The 10,678-nt window shown below is 39.1% G+C and overlaps 1 long non-coding RNA gene across 1 annotated transcript; it reads right to left on the reverse strand.

Annotated features, from left to right (window-relative positions):
- Positions 1-1,906: 1,906 nt before the first annotated feature.
- LOC143828676 (uncharacterized) lies at positions 1,907-9,032 on the reverse strand. The gene is made up of 3 exons (XR_013227824.1): positions 8,653-9,032; positions 3,914-3,979; positions 1,907-2,412 (listed from the first exon to the last, which is right to left on the reverse strand). It is a non-coding gene; the product is annotated as an uncharacterized LOC143828676 (long non-coding RNA).
- Between the last annotated feature and the right edge of the window lie 1,646 nt (positions 9,033-10,678).

Below are 10,678 nucleotides of genomic sequence, written 5' to 3' on the forward strand. Positions count from 1 at the left end.
TGCCACTTCTTTTTATTTTAGTGACTTTGTCAAGTTCAGTTTGGGATTAACTTGACTGCAGGTGCCACATAAATTAGCAGCACAGCTAAGAACTATGTGGACAAAATACAAAAGTATGGTGGAACGTTAGTCCTAACTTTGAATGGCCAATGCCACTAAATTACCTTGGTTTCCCCTGAAAAAAACCCTAAGCCATAAGATGACCTCCGTGACACACTTTGGGGGATGGTTTCAATAATTGCTTTAAAGTTATGATAATTTTATGTGAATCATTTTTACCTACTGTATTGTATGTACTGTTGTATGTTGTTCACTGCCCTGAGCTGGCAACAAGAGGGCGATATGGAAGAGTAATAAATAATAATAAGTCCCAATTAGCGCTTACAGTAGATCAATGTTTGTTTGAGTTTAATTGAAGCTCCCTTGGCATCATAAACATCTAGAAATTAATGTTTATAAAACCAAGTTACAACCAACACTTCTGGTATCTTCAAAACAAGCCGGTTCTTCTTTAAGAACCGCTTTTTAAATTGTCTGCTTCTCTGCTGTTCTTCCCCATCTGCAGTTCATCTTATCATCTAAAGAAATATATGAGTTTCTTGACTGGTTCCATCTCCCCCACCCCATACTTTTGCAGCTTCTTCTCCTTGATTTGTTTGAACACCATCTGCTACATATAACAAGTGGAGTAGTTGTAAAATGTGCTAGCAGTGAGAAATTGTCCATAATTTTATGTTTGGCTTTGTGAGAAGCAAAACAAGTTGGGTAAGGGAAAGGTTTGGGTAAGGGAAAGTAACATTCTAACAGCCTGCAGTATAAGCTCAGGCTTGCTTTTTGGGGACACTGATCAGGTGGTCACCCCCCCCCTCCACCACCACCACCACTACCATTCAACCATATAAAGCACTTACTTGAGCATATCTAGTCTATGAAAGAAATCCTAACTGCCCACCCAAGCCAACAACAACAATAACAACTATAAAACTTTCAAATGTCTTGAATGAATTCATGATATTCAAAACATTTAAGAGAATTCCCCTGCAGGACAGATTTACCTGTACCAAGTCCCTCGGTGTTTGCCTGTGATTCATAATGAGTGATGCGGAGTCAGAGTCCCTTTATTGGGTGATGAGGAGAATGCATGTGTTTAGACTTGGACTATCTACAAAGCTCTTTGAAAAGCTTTTCAGGGCCATGGAAACAAGAACGTATGTCATGGCATAACATTACCACAGGGTGGTGGAAGCAGTGCAGTTCCCTCATGTACACTAGGGCAAACTTTAAAAAGAGAGGAAGAAAAGGAGGGGGGAACCCGTTTGGAAGAGGAATTTCTGAGTCACTTTGCCTTCTATTTAACTGAAAGAGAGGTGTCAAAAATTCAGTTGAGCTCATGGAAATTCCAGATGGCTAAACATTTGACCCATAGATAATCCCTATACCAGGCTTCTAACACCATCATCTCGATCCTCATAACGTGGCAGACACTCCTAGAATTGCTTAAGTTCAATGAAGTGGCACACACTTTGTACGAAATTAATTTTAAGGATGGTTTAAGGATCAAAATCATGCAATGGTCAGGCAGGACCTTGTGCACTGAGCTGCAAACGGGTTGAGGAGGGATGAAGGTTTGAGTTGAATATTCACAGAAGTTGGCTCCCAGCTCTCTTTTGTTTGGGATTGTGTTAACAGGATTTTTTTTTAATTGCAGGAATCAAACAACTGTCTTTGGATATAATATACTGCAAGAAACATATACCATGCACAACAGTGTTTGATATTTAAATTATCCTGACTGCTCAGAGAAGTGGTCAAAACTCAGATGCATATCTCTTGAGGAATCATTTATTTGCAGTGCTCTATCAGGAAAATAACAATGCACTCTGCATAAAGAGACAATGGAGGTGGGATCAGAGCCATAGCATTTCAGGGACAAGAGTTACTAACTGATACAAATCTATGGCCCCAGACTACTCAGGGAAAATGTTAAGCTTTTGCGGAATGAAAAAGAGACAATGACAAGTATTAACATCTGGAAGCTGTCTTATCATATATAGCTTTAAACAATTACATTGGTAAATCTGTTCATAGATTATATGACTACAAATCAAAGCTTAATGATACCTGTTATTTTTTTACTTATATTACACTACCAATTCACCTGATATATCCTTCTAAAGAACTAGAACAAGGTAATAAGCACAGCTGAGTTCTTAAAAATAATGCAAACTATTTTTATTTGTTTTTCTCCCCTTGTTTACATCCCTGTAAAGAATGAGTTAGAAATATCACAGAGAACAATACCCCTGGCCTTTTGAGGGCTCATTCAAATTAACCATGGTATGTCAGGCGCATGTGTTTATTTCACCCTGAAGAAAAAAAGTCCATCATGTCAATCATCAGCTGTAGAAAAATCTGGAAGGACAAAAAAACAACCCTTAATAAAGCTCTCAGAAATTCTTTTAAATTGCCTGGAATTTTGTTGGGCATTTCTTTACCTGCCACCCTCATCCTTCACTTAACCATAGAATAGTTTTCTTCATGGACATATATAATTCTTGTGTTGTACTTCTCTTTATGGTATGATTTGTTAGTGAACTTTTATGTATGGGGTGTCTGCATCTGGTAAGGTCTACAACTGCACCTTTTTGACAGGTCCAGATGTTGTGAAGATAAAATACCTCCTGTGTGAGGAACTGGCTAGAATTGGGATCTGTGATGGGTGTTCTTAATACAGTTTAAAAAAGCATCTGTCTTAAAATAATCCCAACATCTCACTTCTCTGTTTACTGTTCTGTCAGATCCTTTTGGTTACCAGGGGAGATATTTTAGAGCCACTGTAAAGGAAATGTGCAAACCTCAGCTTACATTTTCACCATTATTACTTTGGGTGCCTTAATGAAAGAGAATCAGAAGAACCATTTTACACTTCTCCTTTATTTATCAAAACAATGCCACTCAAAAATGAGTATTTAGCCAATATTTGGATGTAAGTTAGCGAGAAGAATAAATAAGATGAAAACAAACAGCAGGGCAATCAAAAAGGATCGCTGCTTGGCTCTTATGCCTCATAACTCATCAAATTCTTGATCTCTTAAATAACCTAATAATAGCTGGCCCTTATTAGTCTTTATGTGTTTCCATTTCCTTGGATTAAAGCAAAGGTTTGTAGACCACCCTTTAAAGCTACCACTTACCCTAGTACAGTATATGCATGTGTTATTCTCAAACCATTTACATGACTCAGAGAAAACACTAAGCCAGGCATGGTGCTAAAGCTATAAATCAACCATGTTCTGGAAAGGATTTGTACCATAACTGATCATCTTGAGAACACCAGCCTTGGTAAAGGGACTGCAGCGTGCAGAACCCTAAGCAAAGGGTCTTTGATTTTTATACCTCTCTCCTTGCGACACAAAAAGTCAAGAGACCTCAGCACAGTGGGCAACGCGTTGAAGAAAATTATCTTAATAAAACGCCTAGTATTAAAGGTCCTCTATATAATGCCAAACACCAGTTTTATGGTTTAGGGTTTTATTTCTATGATTTGTGGTTTAACTAAAGCCATAGGAAAAGGTAAGGGGAATGTTATCCTTTTTAACAGACAACTTCAAAATAGTGAGTACTACTTTGAAATAGTAAACAACTAGTTTGAAACAGTGAAATAGATGCCTGCTTTAAAACGTCAACATTTCCCGAGTTAATATCTTCATAGCAATGTCTGGAAAGCATCATCTTTGGGTTCTTTTTAGTCTATATCACCTCAATCAAGGTAAATGGGGAAGGGGAATAAATGATATATACTTCAGAAATACAAAGAAATGTAACTTATCTAGAAATTCCATTTCAGGTGACTTTTTTCTTAAACTGCTAATACATTTTCCCACATTATTTTATGCAGACAAAAAGCATTTACCTTTCTCTTGCTCAGGAAGATTTACAGATATGCCTTTTGTCTGTTTTGCAGATGTTCTTTGGTGAACTAAACAGTAATACAGACTGTCATTGGGGTTGTCTTCAAATCTTTCAAATCAGTTTTTGCATTGCACGGTACATATTTTATTGGATGTTTGCTTGATCTAAATACATATCTGGCATGTGTGTGTGGGCGCATATGTGCCTACTGTTATAAACACCTAAAGTGAAACCTTCTCCAGAAATACCAAATATAAATTTATTGGCACAGATTCTACAATTTCTCAGATAATCAGAAGGAGGGAAGGATCAAAGGTATAGATTCATAATTTTCTTATCTTTTATGCCATTTTTGAATTTTTTTTTCAAAATAAAGAAGGCAATGCTGTAATTATATGTTACACTCGGACAAACATATGTGAGACAGGATTTTAGCTAACTTTTGAGTTTGTATTTCTCATGGTTCCTGTGATTTCCCAACCTGTTGCAAATGTTCCTTTACTTCGTATTAGTTCTTTCCGGACAAATGTGAGCGACTTCTTTAGAATTCTGAGAGGGGGAAAAAAAACAATTTCCCAAAGAAAGGCAATATGTATGTCTCATCATTTGTATTGTTATCTAGCGGTGATTTATTCAATTAGATTGGCATTTGGATGGACCGGTTTAAATTCTCTTGTAAGCTGATTTAGCCTGGAACTATCGTTTCTGCTACTTTTTGTCAAGATAGCTTCAAATCATTTTTGCGTTTAGACACTTGCTTGGCCGAGACGTTAACACTTTAAGCACATAATACATATTCCTTGATAGTCAGCACCAGTGATGTCAACGGTGCCTTTTTACAAGTAAATGTAGAGGGCGGAGAGAGATTTTGCTGCTCAGGACAAGAAAATGTTGAGTTATACTACTCTTTATTTATGTTTCTAAATGTGCTATAATTCTAAATGTGACAAAAGTATTTATCTTAATTTTAGTTCCTATAATATTACTAAAACACATACACAGGGCCAGTTAAAAAATTAACAAATATGTTAAGATCCCTATGAGAAGCCAAGAATTCTTTCTTTCCAATGCCTTTTTAAAAGTTACAATAGAAAGTATATTACACTTTCTAATCAATCTCAAAATCTTTTTTGGAGAAATTTAGATATATTATATATCAACCAGGGTTGAGCCCTGGATCCTCCTTTATTTAAAATGAAAATTCTTTAAACAAATTCCTTTGTTCTACCTCTGGCCAGTGAGCAAAACCCGGTACTGTAAATGGCATATTTTTGATGCATGTAGTATTCTTTTAGATTAGATTTAAAATGTTGCCAAAGAAAGGCAATAACAGCACCCTTAAAACAATCAAAAGCTTAACTGGAACTTAGCCCAGTTAAGACCATAGCAATTATCTTTTGTTTTCACTTCAAATGCATCAGGGATGCATCCTAGTGTATGTCCATTTTAACCAGTTCAAACAGATCTTCAAGGATATACTTTGTACAGTAATTTATGCATGCAAATTCATTAATTAGTTCTTTCAGTGTACACTAAAAATTCATTTTCATGACATTCTTATTAATACAGAACATCGAATATCCTAATCTTAACTCCACTAAGAAGTAAATCATGTTAAAATCAGTGGGATTTGACGTGGCATGGAAGCAACACAGTTAAATAACAATAAAATTCTATGAAAAAATCCCCTGTGTTTGGCTGTATGGATTCAATTGTATTTTAATAATCAGAGATTATTTTGCTTCTGCTAAACCTAAACCTTCTACTAATTGGACACTGACTTCAAGAGTCTGTTTTGTCTGGGGGGGGATGTTGTTGGGGGAATTTAGAAAGGCATAACAATGTGATTGACTGACCAGTATAACCATGATGACATGGACTTGGAACCACCAGTTTCTGTGATCAGAAGGAATTTTCATTCATGGAGCAGGCCTCAAACAAAATGTTCATAACTTCTACTGCCGGGGGACTGGGGAGCCCCAGAAACAGCAAGAAGGAAAAGTCAAAAAGGGGAACTGACAAAAACTCGCCTTCTATCCACCACTATCATTAATCTAATCCAGCCACAGAGACCACATGCGCGTATTTGAAGGATGGTGTTATGGGCATATTTATAATCTCAAAAATCTAGAGCCCATAAAGATTCTAAGAATTAATATAACTGTATAGTATATGTATAAATGAATGTATAATCAAAAAGTCTGGCTTTTTCTGAAGATAATGGGAATTATTTTCTCTATCTCATACAGTGATACTGGAGTAGAAAGCCAATTTGTACTTTATGTGGTCAGCACATTAGTTACATGCATATGTGATGTTTGGCGGAACTGTGCTGTAATAAACACCATAAGTGGATGAAAATGAGATGTTTGCTTTTACCATACAAGGACACATGGTAGTCATATGTTAGAGATTTATATTTGGTTGTGCCTTAACACATGTTTGCAAATATACACCTGTGCGACACATTTGACAATATCTGCTGTTAGATATGCCAGTGTACTCTCAGCTAACACAGTAGCTATATAATCTTGACTTCAATCTATTGCTTTATACTGCCATAGTGCTTCCATATTATTACATTCCTTCCATAGTACTATCAATACTTCTTCCTTCATCAGGCCCAGTATTATCTACACTGACTGGCACAATCTCTCAACAGACAAAACTAGAGAAGGGGCTGGGGGCAATCTCACCACCTAATGGAGATGCAAGAGATTGAATCTGGGACCTTCTACATGTTCTTTACCTCATAACTCATCCCAGTGTGAGTATGTCAGGCTGCAACCAACTCATGGGGACCCCAGCAAGGGGATTTCAAGGCAAGTCAGAAGCCATTGCCTTCCTCTGCAGAGTCTCCCCTGATGGTCACCCATCCCAGTAATGACCCAGCTTAAGTGCTGAGATCTGACAAGATATACCATGGCCCCTCCCTTACCTCCATACCTGTGTACACAATACATTTTCTGAACATTTCCATCTCAGCAGTTCACAAAAAATACAAAACCAGTTCTCCACACTCCTCCACAGAATAAAAATGTATATTAAGCAAGCAATCTAAGTACACCTCCCATATTATACTTTTTAAAGCTCTGTTGTCCAGTCATGTTTGCTATTTTTAACATTTGCTATTTTAAACAGGGCCACTTAAATGTTCTGCAGGAAAGCTGTGAACCTTCAAGGTTTTTAAGTTAACCGGATGAAAATACTAGACAGTCAAGCCACTACCGATGGCAAAACGTTACTATTTTTATTTTTGTTTCTCTCCTGAAATAGTCAGCCCACACAGATGCTGCCACAGGGGCTTACAAAAGTTTGAAGAGTTAGGCCAGGGGAGAGAAATGGCTTTTCATCTTCGTCTTCCCATGCTGTTTAAACTGCAAAATAGCATTATGTATGGTGCTCACTGGTTAGCCATATAAAACAGACTGATATTAATCCTTCAGTTTGGAAAGAGGAGTAGGGACCAAAAAAAAATTGTATTTTCTATTTCCTTGTATCCAAACTTTCCTGGCTGTGGCCCAGTTCACATACAGCTGAATTCTCTTGGGAAACAAATACACAATTACTTTTAGCACAGCATGTCCAATACACCCTTTTAGTCTCAGATTAGTGAATTAAAGCAATGAAAATGAATTTCACATACCAAATCTCCAAAATCCTGCAGACATGCCACACTATGGGATCATGCTAAGTACAGTAAAGGAGAACTTGCCAACCCTATTACAATGGAGACACTTTGGCAGCTTCTAGGTGTTCATATCCACCAGTGGGGGTGAAGCAAGAGAACCTGAATAGCTCCCTCACTGGGATTTTCTCAAATACAGGAATGCATTTGCTACCAGGACAGATTGCTCACAGTCCACCTGTGGGCTGAAGGGAGATTTCTACGCTTGGAAACTGGATTATAGTCATGATTTATAAATAGACAAAAACTAGAGAAATGGCTGGGGTTTCTTTTTTGGGTTTTTTTTTTTTTACATCCTCTGAGAGATGTTCGCTCTTGTCCAAATGTGCTTTCTGTAAAGGCCTGTTCCTTAGGCTTAGACTTGCCCAAGCACTCTTACGGCTGGTCATAGTCAATTATCTTTGAAATAATCTGCTGAAAGAAAATATTTATGATGTGGCATTTTGAGGAGAGAGAACTGCTACTATTTGAAGTTCTGAGGAAGGGGTGATATAAAATACTACATGTGATGCTTGGCAGAGTTGAAACATAGCCTAACTTTGGACAGGATTAAGAGCTCAGGACTAGTTTACAGTGACTCCTTCCTTCTTCCAACTCAAAGATATTTTTAAAAAATGAGAGAACACCATTCGGTGATGAGGGACTAACAATACATGGGGTTAGATCCAAAGAGCTTTACTGCTAGTGAAAAAGAAAGGAAGTATCCCTTTCATCCAGTCATTATGCTGTTGGGGGGGCAGGGGGTTGCATGGACAAAAACCACGTGAGCTAGGGACTATTCTAGAGATGGAAATTAGATGTCCCCGTGTCAGGGAGTCCAGAACTGACTCAGGGGGTCCCCAGAGTAGGTGTGCACAAGAAAATAGTCCCATATATATTTTAATAAACTCTGTGTGTATGTATATATACACATACACAGTTCATTGAAATAATTCTTAAGTAAGCCTATTTATTGACAACAACACATCTCTAAAGTCATGCAACACAGAAAACAAGAAAAAACTAGCTTAACTAACACAAATCAAGATCTGTATTAGATGAGACAGTCTTACAGTCATGAAAGCAAAGGCTGCAGTTCAAGCAGTCTATATAGCTGTCCATTTGAAAATAAGCAGATCATAGTCGAGGACTCAAGGCCTTTCAGCCCATCACAATCCAAGCTAGTCTCCTTTACACCGTTCTAAGCCCAGCTATAATTTTTGACTGAGATCAGGTGATGGTGATCAACCAATCAGGGCATGTTCTTGCTAGAACCCTCTAGAAGATTACCTCATCAATCTTGACTCTCCCCCTCCCTTCCTGTGGCTCTCTGGATGAACCAGTTACCATGTTCTTTACTTTGGTCTTGAGGATGATAGGAGCCATGTAGGCAGAGAGGCCTGATTAGGAACACCTGCAAGATGGAATGAAACCATCACTATACACATTAATCCCAGGGAGAATTCAGGGGTGCTTTGCCTCTACTGCTAAAACTGCCCACAAAGAAAGCACCCACTTGGCCAGCTGAGGAATTCCTTTATTGTTACTCTTGTTCTTTGCTATTGACAACAAGTATTAACAGAATGAGTTAAGGCATAAAAGGGGAGCTATTTAAACCTTGAGCAAAGAGGCAGTAGTTAATGTGCAGCAGTCTTTCTGCCTGTCACTCATATTTGTAAGGTTGTATCCAGAAAACTGGTAGGAATTATAACTGGAGTTCCATTCAGAATTAAGCCAGCCTACATCTCTGCTTTAAAGCCTTCCCACCCCCCGAAATACTGCCCACAGGGTACAGGGGAGCCTTTGGTGGGGCTCATGTTGTGGTTTACATGCAAGGTGGAACTGGGAAATTAACTGCACCCTCACTATAGAAAAGTATCATAGTAGAGGACATTCAATCTGATAAAACTTTTGTGTGCTGCCCAGCCAAGCCACACCTACACAGCCTGGTTGTTGTGTCAAGACGGGGGAGGTGCAAGAGCCAGAGGCCAGTACATGAGGTCAAGAGCCAGGGAGACAGTTCACACAGCAAATGGGGTAGAGAGCCAAATCAAGCTGAGACACGGTCAAGATCCAGAGAAACAGTCAATGCCAAACTGTAGTCAAAAGTCGATGCCAAGAGTATAGTCAGAAGACAAGCCAAAATCAGGAACTGGGAGTCAGGCAGGCAGAGCTTTGTCATAGCAAATTGGAACCAGGGATTGTCTGAGAAAACAGGCAAGTAATACACTGGTTGCACCCACAAAGGACCTTGCCTCAAGGCCCTTCTCTAATACAGCCAAGCTGGGAGGGGCAGCTCTCAGCCAGAAGGCTTGCAGCTGGTCCTAATCCTCATCAGAAGAAACAGGTACAGCTGAGCCCCATCTACCCTAACAGCTAGCTGCTGATCTCCTGACAGCAGTCCTCCGATGCTGCAATGTAGGACTTCCTGGGGTCTTTGCCAGGGACCGGCAATGCCATTCCTCTGGTGAGTCTTCAGGGCTGGCATACGTGGGCACATCAGGCTGAGTTCCAGTCTGGCTGGGACCAGCTTGTTCATGGGCATCAGGCTGGTCTTCACTGGCCAGATCTCCAGATGGAGCCTGGAGAGTAGTGGGTTCAGGCAATGGATCAGGATCAGCTGCAATCTCTGAAACACCCCCTGGTAGCTCAGCCCAAGGTGCAGCAGGGAATATGACATATTGGCATTAGCCTGTACCCATAGAACCCTGCATGAACTTGTTGGAGAACAATGTATTGGAACATTGCCAGGTTGCTGGTGGTATTTCCTCTCCAACCTCTGGAAAGCACGAATACTATCAAGCAGTATCACTAGAACCAGAGTTCTATAGTAAATCCATTCAAATTCTGCAGCTAGAATTATGATGATATGGAAATGATGCATCAGGCTCTGAAAACCAAGGTCTATGTGCAACCAGGAATAATGGATCAGGATGCTTTTCAAGAATAATAAGGTCAGTTACAGTGATGAAAAGCAGATGACACATTATTTATTTTAAACATTATAGTTGAAAGGAAGGGTCTGCAAGGCTGACAACTGGTGAGGAACTGGGAATGGGGGCCAACATCATTACATTCAGAGTCGACAAAAGAAAGTAC

The sequence above is a fragment of the Paroedura picta genome, chromosome 2 (genome assembly GCF_049243985.1).
Source record: "Paroedura picta isolate Pp20150507F chromosome 2, Ppicta_v3.0, whole genome shotgun sequence".
Taxonomy (NCBI): Eukaryota; Metazoa; Chordata; class Lepidosauria; order Squamata; family Gekkonidae; genus Paroedura; species Paroedura picta.